This window comes from Thamnophis sirtalis, unplaced genomic scaffold, assembly GCF_051295495.1.
Source record: "Thamnophis sirtalis isolate CommonGarterSnake01/CBP01778 unplaced genomic scaffold, rThaSir2_p1.2 scaffold_11, whole genome shotgun sequence".
Classification (NCBI taxonomy): Eukaryota; Metazoa; Chordata; class Lepidosauria; order Squamata; family Natricidae; genus Thamnophis; species Thamnophis sirtalis.
The window spans coordinates 68,138,908-68,164,805 of NW_028261391.1; the positions used below are offsets into that span (position 1 = coordinate 68,138,908).

Consider the following 25,898-nt stretch of genomic DNA (forward strand, 5'->3'; position numbering starts at 1 on the left):
TTCATCATCGCAATGATCCCACTATCAGTAATCTTAAAAAAAATGAAATTAGGCTACCAAACAGCCAAAAAAGCTGAAAAAATTTCGCATTTACTATATATGGATGATTTGAAACTCTATGGAAAGTCAGAAATAGAAATCCAATCATTGACAAATACAGTCCGAGTATTCAGCACCGATATTTCAATGCAGTTTGGCATGGAAAAATGCGCCACTGTATCCATAAAAAGGGGCAAAATCACTGCATCTGAGGGAATTGGAATGCCCAATGGCCAACTAATTAAATGCAAAGAAAATGAAGCCTACAAATACTTAGGCATTCTGCAGTTGGATAACATCAAGCATGGAGAAGTAAAAACTATTGTCAGGCGAGAGTACACCAACAGAGTTAGGAAAATTTTGAAATCTAAATTGAATGGTGGAAATGCAATCAAGGCCATAAATACCTGGGCAATACCAGTTATAAGATACACAGCTGGCATAGTTAACTGGACACAAGCTGATTTGGACCTTTTGGACCGAAAAACCAGGAAACTAATGACAATGCACTACAGTTTACATCCACGTGGTGATACTGATAGACTGTATCTGCCCCGAAAATCAGGTGGCAGGGGATTATTGCAAGTGAAGCAAACAGTTGAAGAAGAAAAACATGCACTGGCTGATTATTTAAAAGACACTCAAGAACATCTATTAATCGAAGTAAAGAACAAAAATCTACTGAAGGCCCAACAGACAAAACAAGAATACAGAAAAGATGTGATAAAATCAAGAATGGAGAGTTGGCAGAACAAAGCACTGCATGGTCAATTTCTGGAAAAAATAAAAGATAAAGTGGACAGTGAACAAACTTGGTTATGGTTAAAAACAGGTACATTAAAGAAAGAAACAGAGTCACTAATCCTGGCTGCGCAAGAACAAGCTATCCGCACAAATGCCATTAAGGCCAAAATCGAAAAATCCTCTGATGATGCCAAATGCAGACTTTGCAAAGAAGCTGATGAAACTGTTGATCACATACTCAGCTGCTGTAAAAAAATCGCACAGACTGATTATAAATTGCGGCACAATTCAGTAGCACAAATGATCCACTGGAATTTGTGCAAAAATTATAACATTAAAACAGCAACAAACTGGTGGGAACATCAGCCTGAAAAAGTCACCGAAAATCAGATGGTCAAGATCTTGTGGGATTTCCGTATACAAACCGACAAAATACTGGCGCATAATACACCAGACATCACACTGGTTGAGAAAAATAAGGTCACAATCATAGACATCGCAATACCAGGTGATAGCAGGGTCGCCGAGAAGGAACATGAAAAAATCGCAAGATACCAGGACTTAAAAATCGAAATTCAACGACTATGGCACAAACCAGCAGTGGTAATTCCAGTGGTAATAGGCACACTGGGTGCTATTCCAAAAGCACTGGAATTACATTTAAAACAGTTAAAAATTGACAAAATCACCATCAGTCAAATGCAAAAAGCCGCACTGCTTGGATCTGCACGCATATTACGAAAATACGTTACGACGTCCTAGGCCCCTGGGTGGGGCCCGACTAGTAACCAATGCCAAATCCGGCGAAACAACTGGCCGCTGTGATACAATTGTATAATAATAATAATAATAATAATAATAATAATAATAATAATAATAATAATAATAATAATAAGCTGAGAGGGAGTTGGCTGCTAACTGTTTGAGTATTCCTACCTGAAAGGGGAAAATAATGTGTCAAATCAATAAAAGCATAATTGAGGCTGGCATTTTGAGGGTTTACAATAGGGATCAGTTTAGATCAGTTTAGGCCTCCTCCGGATTCCATCAGCTAGCCAGTGTAGATTGTCGACCCCCCGGGGGAGGCCCTTCTCTGTGACTGCTCCGGCCCTCTGGAACAATCTCCCCGTGGAGATTCGGACCCTCACCACCCTTCAGACTTTCCGCAAAGCCCTTAAAACCTGGCTGTTCCGGCAGGCCTGGGGCTGATGAGTTCCCAGCCCCACTCGAATTGTTGTGGGTGTTGAGGAGTTTTAACCTGTTTTTTGTGATCGAAACTGTTTGTCTTGTTTGTTTTCTGTATTACCCCCTTCCCTATGAGTTTGTTAGCCGCCCTGAGTCCCCTCGGGAATAGGGCGGCATATAAGTTTAATAAACCATAAACCATAGAAGTCTTCCTTGAGAGACCGCCTTCTGCCAATTACCTCCCTGCGACCAATTAGATCTCATAGATTGGGCCTCCTCCGAATTCCATCGGCCAGCCAGTGCCGGCTGGCAACTACAAGGAGGAGGGCCTTCTCAGTAGTAGCCCCGACCCTTTGGAACGAGCTCCCCGTGGAGATTCGTACCCTCACCACCGTCCAGGCCTTCCGCACAGCCCTTAAGAACTGGCTAGCCCGTCAGGCCTGGGGACAAAGATAGCCGCCCCTCCCGAATGATGAATGAATGTTGCTTATTATTTTTTACTATATGTGTCTACGTCATTGTTTGTATACCCCTTCCTGATTTTTATGTGAGCCGCCCTGAGTCCCCTCAGGGAAAAGGGCGGCCTACAAATGTTAATAAACATTCAAACATTCCCTGAGTTTGAGAGTAAGAGGAATAGAAAATTGCATCAACAAATACGACTAATTCACTGCTTTAACTTCCCCTCTGTGATCTAAGGGGGATGAGTGGTTGAGTCCACGATGCCTTTTGCCCACGGCTCGCCCATTGCTGCTAAATGCCTTGACAAGGCTCCTCCCAATATCGAAGAACCCAGCCTAGCTTCTTGCAGCCTTCATTAAACGCCTCTGCTCTCATTTTAATAACAGTAGGAAAACAAAGAGAAGGGGGAAACGGAATTAAATACAAATAAGCACTTGATGGCAATTTTGTTTTTCCATGTAATCAAGTGATAAGACAAACTATGTATCCAATTAGTAGTTTAATTAAGTACATTCCAAACTCAAGAAGACCAATTGAAGTTACAAGAAAATACCTCTATCAGGCTCCCAGGTTGGTTAAAATATAGCCACACAATCTGGCAATAACATATATCCTATATATATATATATATATATATATATATATATATATATATATATATATATATATATATATATATATATATATATCAGAATTTTATAATATTATAAGTATGTCTTAAAGAACTTTCTAGATTCTGTGCAAATAAGATATTTTGAGAAATTGCACTTGGATCAAAATCAGTGTATAAAAGAAAGCATTTTTTTTCCAGGTAACAATATATATTTAAACACAGTATTCTCAGAACTGGCAATGCTGTAATATGGCTTTTACAAGCCATATTACGCTGTATGTAATGCATCAGAGTTTAGATATTGTTGCATTTTCTGCATCTTTTACTTAAAAGTATTATTCTGGGCTTGTCCAGTTGCCATTTTCAAAGTACTTTCCAACAAATGCCGCAATAACAGAGCAACAGAATGAAGTTGTCTTTTCAGCTTTTAAGCATAACTATGCTTTCCTCCTCCCACCCTACTTTCTAAAATCAATTAAAACTTAATGGCTGTGAAACATCATTAGCATCGTGGATTTTTGTCTGTGGTTTCCACTATGTGTTGGGAAAAGTTAACGCATAATTGTGACATCATCTGAAAGTAATCACCTGTGTAATTGGAAATGTTTGTGTGCTTTTATATGAATTGCCAGCTAAGAAACCTTTTGATTGGATATATCTCACCTAGTGTTATCTAAGATAAAAGTACTGTAAAAGAAGAATTCTTCCTGCCCAAATGTTTCTCAGCCCCTTTTCTTAATAGGATTTAATTTAAAAATAGATTCCAAGGCACATTAAACAGTGTTAACTTTAAATCTGATTGCTACATTTTGTATTCTTATCCTTGCCTTTTGAAATATATAGGAATTAAATGTATCATCTATGTATGTATTAAAATGCTAATTTGTAATACCATGCTTGAAAAAATAGCAATTTTGTATGTTCATATAAAAGGTTTGTGTTCAGTTGAGTGGTTGGTTTGGTTGAACCCAATTCACGAGCTTGATCTTCGAAGGGGAAAAAAAAATCACATTTTTGAACACAATGAATCGATTCTATGCTTGTGCACAAAGAAAGAGAGACAGACATTTAGAAGATATATCATAATGGAAAAACTCATAATTTGAAAAGCAAGTACTGGACTTGAAATAACTGGCATGATTTATTTTGTGATTAACCCTATTATCCTTATTAGCATTAAAATGATGGTTTTAAAAAGACAGGAAGAAAGCCTAGAAATGGAAATGCTATCATTGTACCGGTGATGACGACTTAAACTAGAAGAAATTTCGCTCTGACATCAATTTAAATCAATTTAATCCATTGTTGTCAATAGTATATTTTAACTCAAGAACGTGCTTATTTGTACATATTGATTTGACTTGTTAACGTTTTCACAATAGACACTAACATCAGGTTTCCTGCCATGGTGACTTAAGAGGTGGGGACAGCAATGAATGATTCCTGCCACTCAGTGAACTTTAACTTGAACCTTACTTGAATGGTAATAATGTACACCTGTAATTGCTGTGGAAAAGGAAAAACCTCTAGAGATTTTCCATCTAATCATTTATTTATAAATCTGTAGGTAGCAGTCTGCAAAAATGCACATTGGGGGTCAACCTGATGCTACAATTCATTATTTGGGGTTTACATTTCTCTTTGTTTTTTATCTTGCTTTTTAAAGATAATATCATTTTAAAGATAATTTCATCCATTCATTAGAATGGATGCTTGATATAGTTTTGCACTAACTATCTATTTTATTTCTCTCTGCTTTAGACAGGCACTGTTTCTGTATTATGAATGTTTGTTACTCCCATTAATTCACTCTATATACAATTAATTTATGCCCATTAATGAACACTTGGTATTAGTGACAGTTATCTAAATTTCTGTATTTAGTAATATTAGTGGTCAAGTGTTTCTTTGTAGATTTCCAATTAGATGATTTTTATCCAATGTGTATACGCAAAATGTCTAAATTCAGTCTTGAGATAACTTGTTTGTGTTTGAAATAACTAGTTTAGTGTATATTTGGAATTATAACATTTATCCTTATGTTAAAAGACAAATACGACCAATTCGATCGCACAGGCTTGGCCTTCTCCGGGTTCCATCTGCCAGCCAATGCCGGCTGGCGAGAGCCTTCCGGAACAGCCAGGACTTAGTAACTTTACGGAAGGCCGGAAGGGTAGTAAGGGTCCGGATCTCCACGGGGAGCTCGTTCCAGAGGGCCGGAGCAGCAACAGAGAAGGCTCTCCCTTGTCTGTTTTAATTGTGACTATTGTGGATTTTAAAATTGTTTGTATTGTCTTATTTATTCCCTCCCCTGTTTATTGTGAGCCGCCCGGAGTCCTTCGGGAGTGGGCAGCATACAAAACCAATAAATCTAATCTAACCTAAATAAATGCTCACAGTAATAAATATAAGAGTTGTAGAAATAAAATTCTTTATTGCAAAACGAGCAGGGGGGCTGGACAGTCAAAAGGATTTGGAAATCTCTGGGTCATCTAAATTGTTTGCTAACAACTAGTATGTCTATGAGGTGGCTGGATAGAGTCACCCAAGCAGTAGGCCTGACCTTAAATGGACTTCAGAGGATGGTAGAGGACAGGAAGGGCTGGAGTAACATTGTCCATGGGGTCGCAATAGGTCGGACACGATTGCAAGTAACAGCATCAAAGTATGTCTGTGGAGATTCTCAGTCATCCAGGTCATGGTTGTCTCAAAGGTGCTTTTTCAAGAGGCAACTGGACTTTCTGGTATTTCTTTGAAAGTGTTTCACTTCTCATCCAAGAAGCTTCTTTAGCTCTGACTGGATAGTGAAGAATGGATGTGTGCAGAGGTGGGTTGCTACCAGTTCGCACCTATTCGGTAGAACCGGTTTGTCAAATCTACCGAACCGGTGAGAAGAGTTTCCACCAGTGGACCCGGAAAGCAGGCCACACCTACAGAAGAGGTTCCAAACTTTTTTGAAACCCACCAGTGGTCCTTGGATAGGATTATTCTACACTACCATGCTCATATTTATAAAACTCAGTGCCTGTGTGAAAGGTAAGGATGACTACTGCGTTTGTGGTGCAATCAGAACATTGCGTGTGTTGAAGTTGTTTTAACGCAAACCAAAGATGCCTTGTAAAAAACAAGTTTACATCCTATTCTTATGCATGCCAGTGCTGTGTGTGAGGTAATTTAAGGTGATTCTGACAAGTGTCGTCGGCATCTTCATATCCGGTCACATGGGCGGCAGCCACTCCTATCCGGTCATATGGGCAGCAAGCCACTCCCACAAAGGAGGCCACACCCACAGAGTAAGTTCAAACAATTTTTGAAACCCACCACTGGATGTGTGGCAGTAAAATTCTTAGAACATAATATCATAATCAAGGTAATCAACCACTAGTGAAGCTATAAGCTTTTCTTATAGCCACCATAGTTTTTTACACCCACTATATTTATCATTATCAGATGTTCCAACTTTTACTGTTGATTTTAGAATTGGACTATGGACAGGCTACATGTGGGATTACCCCAATCTTACATCACAGAGAAATTTATATTTTGCAACCAGGACTTTTGATTGAAATGATTATTGATGGAAGGCTCAGTGTCCTATCTTGAATGTAACTGAAAATTATATTTTTGTGTCATCAGTGTTAATTTTCTTAATGAATCTCATATTCATATCTGCTTCCTCTGCTTGGGCTGCCGTACAGTATGAAGCTTTGGTTTGTTTGTTTAAACATTCATCCGTAGTTTACCATAGCTTCAACTTTCTGAATGCTGTGATTAATGTTATCTATAATTTACCCAAAATAAATTTGGGGAAATTAGTTTTGTGTATTATACTTGGGGCCTGGCTTATTTTCTCTGAATAACAGATGATCCATTAATGAAAGTTTTTATCTAGTGCTAATTATTTCATGATAAATATTTATAATTTTTAAAACTTGAAGTAAAATAATGCATTTGCTTTCTCTTAGCCCTTGCAGGAAAAAGAGTGGAGACAGATGAATCAGGCTCATTCACACAAATCTATAGTGTTTCATAATAACTAGTTCAGTGTAGGTGGGAGAAGAACAGAATGTGTATTTCCTTGTGTTTTGTTTGTAATCCCATTAAGTAAAATGACAATAGTTACAATTCAATTAAGTTGGGCATGATATATAAATGAGATAGAAACAATAATAACATAATTTTATGTATAGGATTTTTACTATAATTATATATAATATATTATATTATATGCTTGGTAACTCTGGATGGAACAAATGAAATCAATAAATTACAAATGGATAGTATGGCATTGATTTGTTATTTCTTTAGAACATAATTTAAAGTATTTTGACCACGGTGTCTAGAATATATGGTAGATATATTTATATCTAAAAGAACATTGGTTCGTCTACTCTTGAACCTAAACCAATATGGAATTCTGGTTTTCGATCCTTCAACAAATACCGAGTCATATACTTTTGAGTTTTTTGTGCAAATGCTTTTTTTGTATATGGTTTAAGGTTTAAGGTTTTATTTGGTTTGTATGCCACCCTATTCCCGGAAGACTCAGGGCGGCTAACAATCAGAAAGAGAAGAGGTACAAAAATAAAAATAAAAGACAACAATTTAAAATACAACAACAGTCATAACCTCAGATGGGGCTGGAAAATTCAACAGCCCCAGGCCTGCCAGAATAGCCAGGTCTTAGTTGCTTTGCGGAAGGCCGGAAGGGTGGTGAGGGTCCAAATCTCCACGGGGAGCTTGTTCCAGAGGGCCAGAGCAGCCACAGAGAAGGCCCTCCCCCGGGGAGTTGCCAGCCGACATTGGCCAGCAGATGGAATTTGGAGGAGGCCTAGTCTGTGGGATCTAATAGGTCTTTGGGAGGTGATTGGCAGGAGGCGGTCTCTCAAGTAGCCAGGTCCGATACCATGTAGGGCTTTAAAAGTAACGACTAGCACCTTGAAGCGTATCCGGAGACCAATAGACAGCCAGTGCAGCTCGCGGAGGATAGGTGTAACATGGGTGTACCGGGGTGCACCCACAATCTCTCACGCGGCTGCATTCTGGACAAGCTGAAGTCTTCGAACACTCTTCAAGGGCAGCCCCATGTAGAGCACGTTACAGTAGTTATATGCTTCTGTACAAACCCACAGTTGTAAATATTGCTTATACTAATTATGTTACTTATTCTGCTAAAGCTGGACCGCAGTTGCATTTCAGCTAGGAGCTTATTCTTTTCCAAAGAGGTGTAAGAACTAAGGATACAAACATAAATTGTAGAAGTGACAGAAAGTATAACCAGAAACAGGCCTGAAGCTCCATTGATGCAAAGCATTTCAAGTCTCCATAATGTTGTCATAGTTGCAAAACATGAGTTAGCTGAGCCACGTCAGCCACAGGGTCAGCGTGTTCATCTTTTAAGGGCAGCTTCAGAATGTTCCGGACATTCCGAAGAAACCTTGAAGGAGAGTGAAGTTAAAGATTTCTAGTAATTTCGTCTAGAAAATATTGGCGTTCTTCTTAACAACTGACCAGCGTGTTAAATAGGGGAAGAGTTTGAAGAAGTGTAATATTTAACTTTTAATTCAATATTATTTTTTGAAAAACACCTGGCATAATGCTTCTGATTGGAATACTATTTAACTATATTTAAATGTGTTAACATGTGGCAGTTTCCACTCTCTCTTCTTTTTTCCCCCCTGAAAGTTCATCATTATGTCTTTGCTAAAAGCCATAATTTTAAAAGGTAGGTTTAAAAATTTATACTTGATTTGTTGCTTTTAAAGAAGAGGCATCCATCTGACCCTTGAGTTTATTATTACTATTGACACATGGTCAATAGACATATGTCAGCTATGGCAGAATACATGGGTTTTGGCTATGCTAGCCAAGTACTATATTATTATTGCTGGTCTATAAACTACTTCCTAGATTGAACTGCTACATTTGCTCATATTGCTTGCTATGCATAGGTAAAGGGAAAAGGGAAGCAAATCTGACATACTTACTAACAGAGAAATTTGTATTATTTATACAGAACAGAACAAACCAATTTTCAAGAAAGGCGTTTAAGTGGCAGCGTTATTTATTAATGCTGTATGCACACACTAATGGAATGCAACATAGATTCAGTTAAATCTAGTAGAATGCAGTCTAATATCGTAGTACTATATATATATGTGTGTGTGAGGGGTGGGTTCCATTGCTTAATCTATGTGTGTATACATGTGTATACACACTAAAGCATTTATCTTTAAAATAAAATACTTGGTACTGTGCAATTTCTGTTTGGTCTTTCAAACTTCATACTAAATAATCATAAAATATACTTTTAACTATAGCAGAATTCTTTGATTGTAAAATACTTATCCTTTTGCTATAGTTTTTCAATGTTTCTCGAACACTGTGAGTTCACCCTTGAATGCTCATTACAAATTTGCAAGTGAGTGATTAAAAGACCGAGCATCATAGAAAGAATATATTATCTATTAAAAGTATAGCATAGCTTCTTGTTCCTATAAGAGCCAAGGCTCAAATAGCATAATAAAAACAACACGAATTGAAATGAAGGAAGTCTTTAAGTTATGCTGGCAATTGTGACTGCGATCACCATTGTTGTTTAACAACGTGGTCATAAAGTGTGATATTACATGACTGCAGCCACTTAGCGACTGCAATCCTGGTTGCCGTCATAATTCCGGAAACATGTACATCTTTAAACAGAAAAAAAGGGAATCTCCGGCAAATTGCATGAGGGGATACCCAGAGGGTGGATGTTATGGAGCAATGGTGGTTGCTAGGATGGGCTAGCAGGGAATGCTAGGTGGGCTGGTAAGGGCTATGGGGGGGTGTTAGGGACCACGGGCAAGCCAGGGGCACTTGTAGATGGGAAGATTGATGCAGGTAGGCATGTGTTACAGAGTGAATGCAGATGTGGGAGTAGTATGGACTCTCAGATTCCTGGGATCTCGTACTCCATAATGGGATTGCTCAAGAGAAAAAGTGATAGGACCAACTTTCAAAATCAAAATTGATTTTGCTTGTGGACAACAGCAGAGTCAACCTCTAATGGGATCACGTGACTATGGCTTGCTTCAACATCCTAATTAGGTGTGCCCAAATTGAGATTACATGACGGTGGGAGGTTGCGATGGGTGCAACTTCACAGATCAGTCATCTATCCCCTTTATCTCTGAACAAGAGGTTGTAAACCAAGGATTGTTTTAAAAAGAACAAACGTAGATTATTAAAATCAAGTCAGCTAACCATTCGAAGGCATTTCTAGCCTTCTGAAAGGGCCTTAAGACCTGTCAATTTGTGTGGTGTCCCAATGGAGATTATTTTGGCTATAGGTGATTGGGGCAGTGAGAGAAGGAGACAACACTTCTGTCCCAAGTGGGCCCCAGATTTTTAGTCTATTTAATTTTTTGTAATTTTATCTGTTATTTCCAAATTTATAATTGTTTTTATATCTCTATATTTATTGTATTGCAAGTTGGCCAGAGTCACTGTGGAGAATGTGGTGGGCAGCATATACATTTAATAATAAATAAAAGCTTGATGAAAGAGATGGGATTGTTTTCCTTTGCCTAAACCAATGAATTTGGGGCCAATGAATTTCTTCAGAGTGTATTTTTTGTAGGCTGGGAACCACACAGAAGAAAGCATGTCTCATTCGATGTCACAGCACTGTTTACATCCATAGATCCGGAATTAGCCAAAGAATTTATGACCACGTTGCTCTATACAGCACATCTGACCTAATCTAATCTATGAAGATTGAAACACCCAGGATTATGGATCTCATAAACCTCTGCCTAACCAAAGAGCCGAGCTGGCGCAGTGGTTAGGGTGCAGCACTGCAGGCCACTTCAGCTGACTGTTATCTGCAGTTCGGCGGTTCTAATCTCACCGGCTCAAGGTTGACTCAGCCTTCCATCCTTCCGAGGTGGGTGAAATGAGGACCCGGATTGTTGGGGGCGATATGCTGATTCTGTAAACCGCTTAGAGATGGCTGAAAGCTCTATGAAGCGGTATATAAGTCTAACTGCTATTGCTATTGCTATTACTGCAACCCAGAACAGCAGAAATGGACAGTGTCTATACAACATAATACAACAAAATGGATATTCATGCAACTTTATCAAAAAGTGCCAGGCCAATCAATTCAATACAATACAACCAACATAAGCTCTAAAAAGAATAACACTGCCACTACAATCACACAGAATCCGCGTAGCACACAATCCAACTAAATCCCTTCAAAACATCCTAAGTAAACCAAAAGACCAAGCAGCCCCAGAAGTTATTCACAACACACAGTGTAATGATTGCAACAAGCACTATGTAAAATAAACAGGCCAAAGACTGGTTGAATGCATCCATGAAGACCAACTAGCAGTCAGGTGACATGATGAAAACTCTTTAATTTTACAACATAGGGACAGACTTAACCATCGTTTCAATTGGAAAAGTGTGACTATCTTAGTCCAAGCCAAGTCTAAAAAACATTAGGGAATTTCTAGAAGCCTGGCACTCTGATGAATTAGTCATCAATGTTATGTCACATTGACATAATATCTATGTTGCTGTTTTTTTAACCATTTAGACGTCTCCAGTTCTTAACGACTTTAAAGGCAAGTGCTCTCGGTTCACCGACAAATGTGCGCCTGACAAATGCGCGCCGACAGAACCGCGCCCACAAAAGCGTGCCATGAACAAACAACATGGGACGCGAAAACAACGTTCTAACCCTAACCGCGGTTTTGTGGGCGTGGTTTTGTCGGCGCGCATTTGTCGGGCGGCATTTGTCAGGTCATGAGTGCTCTCTGTCAAGACAGCATCTTTCAATTGTTGGATGTTCAGCTTTGTAGCAAACTTGATGTTATCAAACCAGCGTGTTCTTGGCTTGCCTCTTCTTCTTTGTCCACTAACCGGGCATCGTTGTCTTTTCCAATGAATTTGCATGCATGACATGGCCAAGTCCAACAGATGTACTCTTTTGATTTTAGCTTCTTGTGATATGTTTGATGTTATACAATATAACACCTTTCTGTCACTTTGGCTGTCCAAGGAATACACAATAATTTACACCAGCACCACACTTCAAAGATGACAATTTTTCGATCAGCCATTCTTGGTGTCCAACTCTCATATTCACATATCATTATAGGGAAGACTATTGCTCTAACTGGTCTGCTTTTTGTATTTATATCAATATCTTAATATCTAAAGGCAACGCATAAGAGAAGTCAACAAGCAAAAAAGGGAATAAAAAGACTTAAGCACCTCCCCATCAGCAATCAGCATCGAGATGAGCATAGATTAACTCTATTTAGAAGGCCACAAGTAGAGGCAATCTCAACAAAGAGAATGGCTGTAAATTTTACTATTAAAACAAATTTCACAGCAGCAGCGCCAGTATGAATGTCTTGCTGAATTATAACCTCCAGAGAAAGTACTGCAAGAATCAAGATCTCAGGTTATTTTATTTATTTATTTATTTATTTATTTATTTGTCTTGTATGCCGCCCACTCCCGAAGGACTCCGGGCGGCTCCCAATAGACAAGGGAAAGGGGATAAATAGACAAAGACAGAGACAACACTTTAAAAACACAACATTCACAATTTCCGTGGGGCTGGATGTTTCACAAGCCCCCCGGCCTGCTGGAGCAGCCAGGACTTGGTGGCTTTGCGGAAGGCCGGGAGGGTCATAAGGGTCCGGATCTCCACGGGGAGGTCATTCCAGAGGGCTGGAGCTGCAACAGAGAAGGCTGTCCCCCGGGGGGTCGCCAGCCGACATTGGCTGGCAGATGGAATCCGGAGGAGACCTAACCTGTGAGATCTAATCGGTCTATGGGAGGTAATCGGCAGGAGGCGGTCTCTCAGGTACCCAGGTCCGATGCCATGTAGGGCTTTATAGGTGACGACCAGCACCTTGAAGCGGGTCCGGAGACTAATGGGTAGCCAGTGCAGCTCGCGGAGGATAGGTGTGACATGGGTGTACCTAGGTTTTGGACAACTGCCCTCCCACAAACAATGCAGAATCACTATGCTAGATCTCTGGCCCTTAAATTATATTTCCTATTTATCTGTAATGTTTTCGTCGCAGTTCTAGACTAATATTTTACAAGTAATTTTTCCCAGACTACCACCAAGGTCTGAAAACTACCAAGATGTGTATGTGAGAGAGAGAGAATGAGAAAGAATTACAGAGAGTAGACTGCGAGTTTATTGTTATCCGTTGTTAAAAAGGGGTTATAGTTAATAAAATACTAAAAAGGGAAAAGTTATGCAAAAATTCTTGCAGCATCTTTAAAAATGATCACACTTGTTATCTAAGCACTCATGGAATAGATTGAGATCATCAAAATGACTTGGCAAGAAGCAGAGTTTTCTACTTTACGTATTGTTTGATGCTTTCTAGCTTTACAGAAAATATTGGCATTCTAAAATAGGTAAAATATTCACTGCATTGATTGATTAATTACATCCCATCAAGTTGGTGTCGATTGACATAAAAGCTTCTTTAAATTTAGTGTCATCGGTATCTCTGTGAAATAAATTGGAATATCTGACAGTTGAACCTCATCTTAAGATCTCATTCAGGACGGGCTGCAGCAAATGCATTTATTTAATGTGCACTTCCAGCCTTACAGTTTAGTCTCTAACAAACCATGTGTATTCACCAAAAAGTAGAATATCTACATTTATTGTGTGCCAATAATGTACTTTTTCTCCAATCAAGTTTGATTTATAGCAGGTTCTGAACAGTTTTGCCAACTAATTGCAAAAAATGATTCATTACCATAAATTAAGAGAAATCTAAAGTTTTAATCTTTTCCAAACAGTCACTGAGTAATTGGTTTCAATTGAACAAGCTTTCTCCTTAAAGGACTGAGGCCTTTATTTTTATAAGTCTATAAAATGTAAAAGTCAAAGTAAGTGTGTTGTGTCTAAAGCCTAATCTAAGGCAAATCTTGTATTGTATTTGTATTTGTATTTATTTGTCTTGTATGCCGCCCACTCCCGAAGGACTCCGGGCGGCTCAAAATAGACAAGGGAAGGGGGAAGACTAGACAAAGACAACACTTTAAAAACAAAACCACAACATTCACAATTTCCGCGGGGTTGGATGTTTCACAGGCCCCCCGGCCTGCTGGAGCAGCCAGGACTTGGTGGCTTTGCGGAAAGCCGGGAGGGTCATAAGGGTCCGGATCTTGACAGGGAGATCATTCCAGAGGGCTGGAGCTGCAACAGAGAAGGCTGTCCCCCGGGGGGTCACCAGCCGACATTGGCTGGCGGATGGAATCCGGAGGAGACCTAACCTGTGAGATCTGATCGGTCTATGGGAGGTAATCGGCAGGAGGCGGTCTCTCAGGTACCCAGGTCTGATGCCATGTAGGGCTTTATAGGTAGCGACCAGCACCTTGAAGTGGATTCGGAGACTAATGGGTAGCCAGTGCAGCTCACGGAGGATAGGTGTGACGTGGGTGTACCTGGGTGCACCCACAATCGCTCGCACGGCTGCATTCTGGACTAACTGAAGTCTTCGAACACTCTTCAAGGGCAGCCCTTAATTTCTTTTTTTTATTAAAAGTAGCAAATTTGCTCCTGCTGCTATTAAATATGCACATTTAATATCCCAGCATTTTATGGAATTTTACTAAAACTCCTTAGTACTTATTTTTCTTTCAATACCTTTTTGCACCATATTCTGCTTTTGTCAAACATTTGGCAGGGAAGAGCTTAGTTTTGAATCTAGGTTGAGTTCTTCAAGCATGACTGAGGGCAAACTCGTCTTTAGCTTAAATTATGTACACAGAAAATTGTTAACTCGTTTGGATATCTAACTGAATCATTTGCTTCAACATGGGGGAAAAAAGTTTTAAATAACCAGTAAATATTATTTAAACTTTCTCTCCATGAATTTAATTCTCTTTGAATCTGTCACTGACCGAGCAAGATCTATAGTGAGACAATATTTCAGAATGGACAGTATCTTTCAAGCTGGTATATCTCTATGGAGATTCTCAATCCTACAGGTCATGGTTGTCCCAAAGGACAACAATTTTTTTCAAGAGGCAACTGGACTTTCCGGGCTTTTTTAAAGACATTTCGCTTCTCATCCAAGAAGTTTCTTCAACTCTGACTGGATGGTGGGGAATAGAAGACAGCTGTTCATTTGCATTCTTTTAGTGAATCGCTAAGGCCACTTGGAGGTTTATCTGTGTCGTCAGGGTCTCCTCAGTAGTCCAAATGGGTGTGGAGCCCTCTTGGAACTGTTGAAAGGACTGTGTAATAAACTGGAGATAGAGGTTGTCCTATCCCCTCCCTCTGTTGAGAAAGGGCTGTTCAATTTTGACATAGATGACCTCTTTGACCCCCCCCCCCTCTTTCAAACCAGTGGTCCTCTCTGTCCAAAATGTGGACTTTGCTCTCTTCAAAAGAGTGGCCTTTGTCTTTCAGGCTGATAATTCATTTTGATGACAAGACTTAGCATCTTTGTAGAGTACAGAGACATAACCTAACATAAGAGACATAAGAGCCGAGGTGGCGCAGTGGTTAGAGTGCAGCACTGCAGGCTACTTCAGCTGACTGTTATCTGCAGTTCGGCGGTTCAAATCTCACCGGCTCAAGGTTGACTCAGCCTTCCATCCTTCCGAGGTGGGTGAAATGAGGACCCAGACTGTGGGGGCGATGTGCTGACTCTGTAAACCGCTTAGAGAGGGCTGAAAGCCCTATGAAGCGGTATATAAGTCTAATAAATAAATAATTAAACCTGAGCAGTTCTCCCAATGACCTCTGGGTGTTTCTTCAACTAATGGCCACAATATGTACCAGAATTTCTGTTGTAAGGCAGTGCAGTCATAAAATGAGTCAACACATGATTGGACCTGATTTTATGGCTATTTTTATTAAGATCATTAGGCAAATCAATAATTAAGCAAATCAGTTGTTAAGAAAATCACAGTTAATGAGTGAATCAAGCAGTTGTGGAACACATCTGGCTTCCCAATTGACTTTGCTTTTCAGAAGTTACCTGGGAAGGTTGCAAATCACAAATGAATGACTGCAGACACAGTTATCATAAATGCAAGCTGGTTGCCAAGAGCCCAAATTATGATCACATTTATGTGGGAATAGCATAAGGATCGTAACTAAAAAGACCGATCACCTTTAGATCATTTTTTCTGAAGCCAATCATAACTTCGAACTGTTGTTAAATGAATAGTGTTAGCAATAGCAGTTAGGCTTATATACCGCTTCATAGGGCTTTCAGCCCTCTCTAAGCGGTTTACAGAGTCAGCATATATCGCCCCCACAGTCTGGGTCCTCATTTCACCCACCTCGGAAGGATGGAAGGCTGAGTCAACCTTGAGCCGGTGAGATTTGAACCGCTGAACTGCAGATAACAGTCAGCTGAAGTGGCCTGCAGTACTGCACCCTAACCACTGCGCCACCTCGGCTCCTTTGTGAACAACAAAGTGAACAACTATGTGTAAGGAAAACTCAAATCTAACCATAAGAGTTCATTATTTAGCCCATTCTGTGGTGGTAGTGATCAGATTCTGCTTTAGAAAATCATTTCCTATATGTAAAAAGTGTATACTGACATATTTCAACCACATAGGATATGGAGACAATTACATTCTGGATGCTCCTACACACGACCTGAAAAGCTTCAGGAAAAAAGTATGTCACATTCATTCCATCACAACGTTGACCTCTTTATATTTCTGTAAACTTGTTTCTAACATTAATATAAATAATATCTTGGATAAACATTTCTCCTCCATTTTAAAAGCATTTTATTACATCCATTTTGACACAACTCAATGCTGCAACTTAAAACCATTATTCCAAACCAAAACCAAAATTCTGAATTCCCATTATGATTCATATTTGTAATATTAGGTGTAATAAATATTTCAAAATTTCCAGTCAGAAAGATGGTGTAATAGATACCAAACCTTGTGTGTTTGTTTGTTTGTGTGTGTGTGTGTGTGTGTGTGTGTTGTATTTGTGCTGATAAATAAATAAAGGGAGACTAGTATAGATCTATTTCAAGCTATTTAGCTCTCATCAGCTAGCCATACCCTTACTGGGAATCGAACCTGAGCTGTGTTACATCTTAGGCAGATGTGTTAACCACTAAGCCACAAGGTTTTCCTCCTTATCAGCTGAGCCAGGGAAATAGGTATGTATTTAGTGTCACAACCCCTGGTATGCCCAAATATGGGAGGAAGTCTACTGCTTCCATTCTCTGTCTATCAGCTCGTCACAAGAGACCATCCAGACAGAAACCCAATATTTTTTACTGTTGCCTTTGTTACATTTGTGTTGTATTTGTGCTGATAAATAAATAAAGGGAGACTAGTATAGATCTATTTCAAGCTATTTAGCTCTCATCAGCTAGCCATACCCTTACTGGGAATCGAACCTGAGCTGTATTACATCTTAGGCAGATGTGTTAACCACTAAGCCACAAGGTTCTCCTCCTTATCAGCTGAGCCAGGGAAATAGGTATGTATTTAGTGTCACAACCCCTGGTATGCCCAAATATGGGAGGAAGCTCACTGCTTCCATTCTCTGTCTATCGGCTCGTCACAAGAGACCATCCAGACAGAAACCCAATATTTTTTACTGTTGCCTTTGTTACATTTGTGTTGTATTTGTGCTGATAAATAAATAAAGGGAGACTAGTATAGATGTGTGTCTGTGTGTGTGTGTGTGTGTTGAAGGGATGCGGTGGCTCAGTGGCTAAGACGCTGAGCTTGTCGATCAGAAAGGTCAGCAGTTCAGCGGTTCTAATCTCTAGTGCCGCGTAACGGAGTGAGCTCCCATTACTTTGTCCCAGCTTCTGCCAACCTAGCAGTTCGAAAGCATGTAAAAAATGTAAGTAGTCATGCTGGGCACATGACCATGGACAGAGCTGGCTCTTCGGCTTTGTAACGGAGATGAGCACCACCCTCTAAACTTGGGAACAACTAGTATATATGTGCAAAGGGAACCTTTACCTTTTTGTATGTTTGATAGTGATTTTGTATGAGTTATTTCATTCTATATTAAATGTATTTCTTTGCTTCACAATCAAACCCAGTCATTCCCAATAATAATATCATTTATTGTCAAAAACTATTCTGGCAGTAGATACATAAATCACAATCTGGACTTTACTATTTAACTAGCTTGGTTGCCCATTGAAAATAATTATGGTTTGGTTTATTAGATATGCCGCCCTTCTCCCAAGCACTCAGGGCGGCGTACAACATTAATAGCAATAGCAGTTAGACTTATATACCGCTTCATAGGGCTTTCAGCCCTCTCTAAGCGGTTTACAGAGTCAGCATTATTGCCCCCAACAATCTGGGTCCTCATTTTACCCACCTCGGAAGGATGGAAGGCTGAGTCAACCCTGAGCCGGTGAGATTTGAACAGCCAAACTGCAGAACTGCAGTCAACTGAAGTAGCCTGCAGTGCTGCATTTAACCACTGCGCCACCTCGGCTCTCTTAAAAGAAACACATAATACAAACGTTAAAAAGAAATTAAATAGGATATCCCAAACCCAATTAAAATTGACAATGACACATTTTTTAAAAAGAATTAAAATTAAAATTAAAAGTAATCAATACTTTGTTTTATTTTGTTCAGGCCAGGCTGGCTTGCTGGAAAAGCCAACTTTTTAGGGCGCGTCGGAAGGACCGGAGGTCGGGGATTATGTGAAGCTCCGGGGGCAGCTCATTCCAGAGGGAAGGCGCTCCCACAGAGAAGGCTCTCCCCCTGGGGGTCGCTAGCCGACACTGTCTGGCCGACGGCACCCTGAGGAAGCCAACTCTGTGGGATCGCGCCGGACGGTGGGAGGCTACCGGTGGCAGTAGGTGGTCTCGCAGGTACCCTGGGCCTAAGACATGGAGCGCTTTAAAGGTCATAATTATACATTAAGACATATATTGAATACATTAAAGATCCTTCAGTATATCTTTAAATTATTATTACGGTAAAATAATATCTGTAAAAATTATATTTTCAATGTTTCATATGTTTCAGTTTCTAAACTCCTTTAAAAACGTATTAAATTTTTTTTATTTTCAAAAATCCTTATTCTATGTAAGTCTTTTTTTTTTACAAAATTAATTTAAAATTAGGCCAACCCCCATGTGCCCCGTGTTAAACTTTTTGAAAAACTTGTTCTTATTCAGTGATTTCACTGTGAAGAGCGAACACAACATAGACATAAGGCTATTCTGAACATTTTATTCGCTACATTTAGAATATTAATAACATTCTTCCCAGAAGTTGTCACATCAAGTAAAAGATCTTTATTCCAGATTGTCTTTTGGGGCCAAATTGAGACTGGATGCATGCATTTAATAAATTGTAGTCTCAAGTAGTCATTTTTGTAAATAATTAGCTTCAGTGGAAGAATAAGTTAGCATATTGTATGCATCTAATGTTGCAAAATGTACATACGGCAAACTTTCCTATTAATCAACAGTCAAGCACTGTAAGTTGGGTCTCATACATAATGAATTGTGCTTAAGCCTCCTGGGTTTCATTGATAGAAAAATAAGAGAAAACACAAGTGTAGTAAGCTTTTGAATAAAATTTAACTAGATTGCTCTGCATCCTGTAATTGTTTTGGAATCATCAGGGAATAGACAATTCATCTGCAATTTTGGTGGTAGTTTTGCCTTCATCTATCAAAGAATACTATTTAAATGACATTAAGGTGTTGAAATAACTACTTTAAAAAATCTACATAGAGTGTTAATAATACGTGTTTTATGTGTTTTTCCCTTTCTTCCATACCCTTTGAAATGGTGTGTGTGTGTTTGTGTGTGTGTGTGTGTGTGTAGAAAATATTTTCATGTCATTTTTAAGTATTTAAATATGTATTTTAATTTATTCTTTTTGTAAACTGCTTTAAAATATGATCGGAGAGTGATAAAAAGTACAATAATCAAGATTATTCAAATTCACCTTAAACAAATTAATTTGTGTGCATTTAAAGGTAACAAGAATGTGGTAATATTTACTTCCTGAATTAGGTTGCTGACACTGAGTAGATTACAAAATGTTCAAATTGTAAAAGCACAATGTGTTAGTTCTTTGGTTAAATAATTCTTCGGATTTATTTATTTGCTTATATTTGTTTGTTTGTTTGTTTGTTTGTTTGTCAAATAGGTACAAGATAGCAGGTATATGTATAAACATAATGAAAAAGGAAGTAAGTACAGATAAATGGGGACAGTAAGACAAGGACGGTAGACACGCTGGTATGTTTATGCACGCCCCCTTTACATATTTCTTAGGAATGGGGTGAGGTCCACAGTAGACAGTTTGAGGTTGAAGCTGTGAGGGTTTAAGGTAGTAACAATGGAGTTGGGTAGAGCATTCCATGCATTGACCCCTCTGTTGCTGAAGTCATATTTTCTGCAATCGAGTTTAAAGCGGTTTACCTTGAGTTTATATCAATCGTTTGCCCGCGTTTTATTGTGGTTGAAGTTGAAGAAGTCGTTGACAAGTAAGAAGCTGCAGCAGACAATTTTGTGTAGTACGCTTAGATCGGACCGCAGGTGGTGCAATTCCAGATTGTCCAAGCCCAGAATTTCAAGCCTGATGGCATAAGGGATTCTATTGAGAGGAGTGGAGTACTCTTCTCGTGAAATACCTCTGGACCCGCTCCATCGTATTAATGTCCGATGTACAGTGTGGATTCCAGGCAGACGAGCTGTATTCGAGAATTGGTCTGGCAAAGGTTTTGCATGCCCTAGTTAGCAATACGATGTTACTGGAGGAGAAGCTTCGCAAGATTAGGTTAACAACTCTTAATGCCTTTTTGGCAATGCTGTTACAGTGAGCTCTGTGGCTTAAATTGTTTGAGATGAGTTTTGCTAGGTCCTTGACAAAGTGAAGGTCGTCTAGAGATCGTTTCCCCCCCCCAACATGTATTTGGTGTTCCGATATTTTTTTTTGCCGATGTGCAGGACAAAGCATTTATTAGTGGAGTTATTAGGAGTTGCCAAATGCACGACCATTCTGACACATAGTCAAGGTCACTTTGTAGGGTCACTTTGTAGGGTAGCAGCATTGTCAGTGGTGTTAAATAAATAAAATAATTTTGCGTCATCAGCGAAGAGGACACAGCTGCTTTTAAGGTGATCGCATAGGTTGTTGATGTAAAGCAAAAAGAGTGTGGGTCCTAAAACGCTGCCTTGCGGGACACTGCTGTTAACTGATGCCGGATTTTTGCACCCTCCCTATGTTGACTATTTGTTGCCTGTTGGACAGAAACGCAGCTATCCACTTGTGCAGATACCGCAAGAACTTAGTTCTAGAGCCGAGGTGGCGCAGTGGTTAAATGCAGCACTGCAGGCCACTTCAGCTGACTGCTATCTGCATTTCAGCGGTTCAAATCTCACCGGCTCAGGGTTGACTCAGCCTTCCATCCTTCCGAGGTGGGTGAAATGAGGACCCGGATTGTTGTTGGGGGCGACATGCTGACTCTGTAAACCGCTTAGAGAGGGCTGAAAGCCCTATGAAGCCGTATATAAGTCTAACTGCTATTGCTATCGCTATTGCTTAGTTTCAACAGTAATTTGTCGTGCACCACTGAACCAAAGGCTTTACAGAAGTCTATGTAAATTGCATCTTTTGCTTTACCCTGGTCAAGATGTATGGTCGAAATGTTTCTACAGGGTAAGAGTTGCAGATTACAGAACAATTTTTTTCTAAAACCAAACTGCTTGTTAGATTGCAGGTTGTTTGTCACTAAGTGGAGGGTGATGGATTGGTTTATAATTGATTCCATAATTTTACAGATGATGCAACACAGTGAGGCTGGTCTGTAATTTTCTACTAGACTAGGCTCTCCCTTTTTAAAGATAGGTATAACCGTGGCTAATGACCATAGGTTGGACAAGGAGCTGGTTGATTGATACCTCATGGATACCTCATATAGAGCTAAGTGCAAAGAAAAATGAAACACTTCCTTAGGGTTCCATAGGGCGCAAGAGATAATTTTACCAAACTTTTGCCCGCGGCCCAGATACCCAAGGGAACGCGTCTGACACACTCTGGACGTCAGACAGGCCCTGTGGAGATACATAAAATGGACAGCAGATTTCCGCAGATCCGAGGCCCTTTTTGTGTCATTTCAGCCAGGGTCCATGGGACGAAAGGTAACATGCTCCACTATCGGCAGATGACTAAGAGCATGCATTGCGGCTGCGTATGAACATCAGTCCAAGGCAGTACCTCGACATATCACCGCTCATTCTACAAGGAGCGCCACCACCATAACTGCCTGGGCAACCCAGGCTACCATAGACAAATATGCAGGGTGGCTATTGGTCATTCCCTTAGCCCTTTATCAGAAACTATAAATTGGACATGTTTGCCTCAGTCGAGGCATCGTTCAGCAGGCGGGTTCTCCAGCGGGTTGTTTCCACAACCGAATCCCAGGACAGATTTTCTTCCCACCCTAGTGACATATAACTTGGGTGGCAAGAGCCGAGGTGGCACAGTGGTTAAATGCAGCACTGCAGGCTACTTCAGCTGACTGCAGTTCTGCAGTTCGGCTGTTCAAATCTCACCAGCTCAAGGGTGACTCAGCCTTCCATCCTTCCGAGGTGGGTGAAATGAGGACCCAGACTGTGGGGGCAATATGCTGACTCTGTGAACCGCTTAGAGAGGGCTGAAAGCCCTATGAAGCGGTATATAAGTCTAACTGCTATTGCTATTGCTATGTCCCATGCTTGGACTCTCCAAGCAGTGCACAGGAAAATGACCATTGGCTTACCTGAAGGGTTTTTTCCTGTGCATTGCAGGAGAGTCCAAACCCGCCCTGGGCCTTTCGGGTTCAGGAATTCGGGACCATCACGTCAGCTCGGACTTACTCCTATTGTATCATCACAACTTCAGCCTTCACTGGTTCCAGAACTGGTCAAAAATCTGTCGTTAAGGAGCACCAGGAGGCATGGCCAAGGAAAAAGATTCCTCAGTCCTAGGGCAACCAGACTAATTTAGCCCGCGCTTAGACAAAACAGAACCCTTCAAGTAAGCCAATGGTCCTTTTCTTAAAATCTAGTTAGAGATTTGCAAGCCTTCCATCTAATAAGGTCTTATTCTCTAAGCACCTTCCCAATGTTATGGGCTACACTTAACGGACTTCTTCAGTAAGCATGTCCATATAGAATAACACTCTACAAGGTGATGCCCATCAAATCTCTTGGAAGTACAACTTGCCTACAGTACAATCTTGGCTGTTGTTCTAACAGTGTGCCTGCACTCCCCATGTGTCTTCCACTTCTGGACCATGAGCTATCAATGTTAAACTTTAATATGTAGTATCAATCCTATTTTTCCCCATTAGTCTACTCTACTGATTTCATCTCAACAACCTTGATATTCTGGAAAGGATTCCTCCTTCAGAAAGTCAAGATAGCTGACAATTCCTAGGAAGATTTCAAGTCATTTGTGGATTAGTTCTCAGGAAATTGCTTATAATCATACCAGTATGGTTTTGAAGATTCTCTAATTTGCCTTCCAAAATGATAACAACTGTAGTATTGTGAAGCTTTTCAGAAGGAGCATCAAATGTTTGAATAATAGTATTTTATGGCCAAATACCATTCTGCTCAAAAAAATAAATGCATGAACCCAAACACCACAATTCATCCGTATTGATCGGATGAATTGTGGTGTTTGGGATATAGTTATATAGATAACTGCTACAATTAGCAGTTATACATAGCAGTTATATAGATAACTGCTACAATTAGCAGTTATATTCATTATAACTTATTTCATTGTGAATTGCCTTATATTAAGATGGTAGGGATAATTATTCTAATTGATTCCTAGGCTATGGAATGTACTTCCTAAAAAAGATATGTTTGGCTTTAGAACAGGATGTAGCACTGCAGGCTACTGCTAGATCAGCAGGTCAGCGGTTCAAATCTCACCGGCTCAGGGTTGACTCAGCCTTCCATCCTTCCGAGGTGGGTAAAATGAGGACCCAGATTGTTGGGGGCAATATGCTGACTCTCTGTAAAACCGCTTAGAGAGGCCTGAAAGGCCTATGAAGCGGTATATAAGTCTACTGCTATTGATATTGCTATTGTAAATGCAAGTCTTTTCCCAATATTTTATTTGTTAATTAGTTAATGATTATGTAGTGATTTTCATTTTGGTTTCAGTTTTTGTTTTTTTTGTCATTTGTTTTTTTTTTAATTACAACAATTTAAACATAAATTTTGCAATAAACAGAAATGTGAGGTATACATTCATTATTAAAAAATAAAGATAATGCATAAAAAGCATGCAAGAGAAATAAGAATACAATTTTATTTAATAACATTTTTTTAAAGCACATCAAGGAAACATGTATATGAATGTCAAGTAAAACACCCACACAAACACATTTATGAATGTGGATTACAAAATCAATATCACTTGTACACGTTCTTCAAGTATCTTTGCTCCCTTCTACAAGAAGTGGGGATCATCTAGCTACTTTAACAAAGGATAATAGTGTCATTGTACAATTTTCTAAAATCCAAGATGGAGCATCTCCCTTGCCAATGTTGTGCTAAAAACATGTCTGTTCAAAATTGTCTCTTTGCATACTTTGCTGTAGCAGCAGTTTCTATGATTGGCATGTGAAAATTACCTTTTCCTACTTGGTTAAGGTCTTGTATGCTTTCTGAGTAAAGAGAAAATCAGCAGGTTTTTAGATTTCAGTACAAGAGAAAGAAGTCATTATTTGAATTCTCTGCCGACTGGGGAAAGTCCCAAGAATTTTTGAGTAACCTACTGCTGTTTGATAATGATTTGAACTTACAGGCTCCAGCATTTTAAGTCCAGACTAAGGTAGGACATTGGGTATAAAATGAAAAGTAGATGTAACAAACTATTTTTTCATTTAATCAAAATGTTTTAAGGGTTTTACTATATCACAGTATTCCTCTTAATTGAAGATAATACATAACGTTTGCAAAACACACACATACACACACACACAAAATAAGTATCTAAAGCTAAAAAATCATTATATTTATGATGATATTTATCATCATAAAACATGTATGAGGAAAAATAGGGAGTTATATTAGGTTTAAATTTAAAATATTCATTTTAAGGCTAATATTACAACTACAGTATATAGAAATTCTGCTGATTCCTTTTTCAAATGGAGAAATGGATAAGATTGCAGACTGAATTTTAATTAAGTGCTGGTGGACTGAAAAGAAGAGAGATTTGTATTTTCCAGAGAAGTGGGACATTAAGTCCAATAAATTGTATGGATGCAAATTCTCAATAAGAAGTACAATTAGATAATACAATGTCTGGGATTTAAAAAGATGGATGAGTTCAAATAATCAAGTAAAATTCTGTACAGCATACGATAAAACGTTTTTGTTCTCAGCTCACTTTTACCAGGAGAAAGTTCTTTGAAATCAATTGGAGAAGGTGCTTATGAAGATAACTGGGTGAAGTGATAGCAATTTCAACTGATTTCCTTTCTTAAAAACTCCTCTTTTTAATTGTTTAAGCACCCTTTGTTTTTTCTGCTGCAAATATACAAACTTCAAAGTGGAGAACAAGAGCTGAAGCCAGGATTCAAATCCAATTTTTTTATTCTGTGAAATTTACATCAATCCACCTTGCTTGACATTTTCCTCAACTATTGGCATATTTCTTGCATAAATAAATATGTTTCCATTTGCATGCTATAGAGAGCATAAACCAAAAAGAGAAGAAGAATTTTCAGAGGAATTGATAACTTCATTATACTTCTATACTTCTTCTTGACAACGCACAGAAATATTTCCTTGTCCTTTTGTCTGGTTTTATTTTTTATTTTATT

The 25,898-nt window shown here is 39.3% G+C and overlaps 1 protein-coding gene across 1 annotated transcript in view; it reads left to right on the top strand.

The window, feature by feature from the left end:
* Window positions 1–25,898, top strand: part of MGMT (O-6-methylguanine-DNA methyltransferase) — a 196,714-nt gene that overhangs the window by 111,393 nt on the left and 59,423 nt on the right. The gene's annotated exons all lie outside the window — the stretch shown is intronic.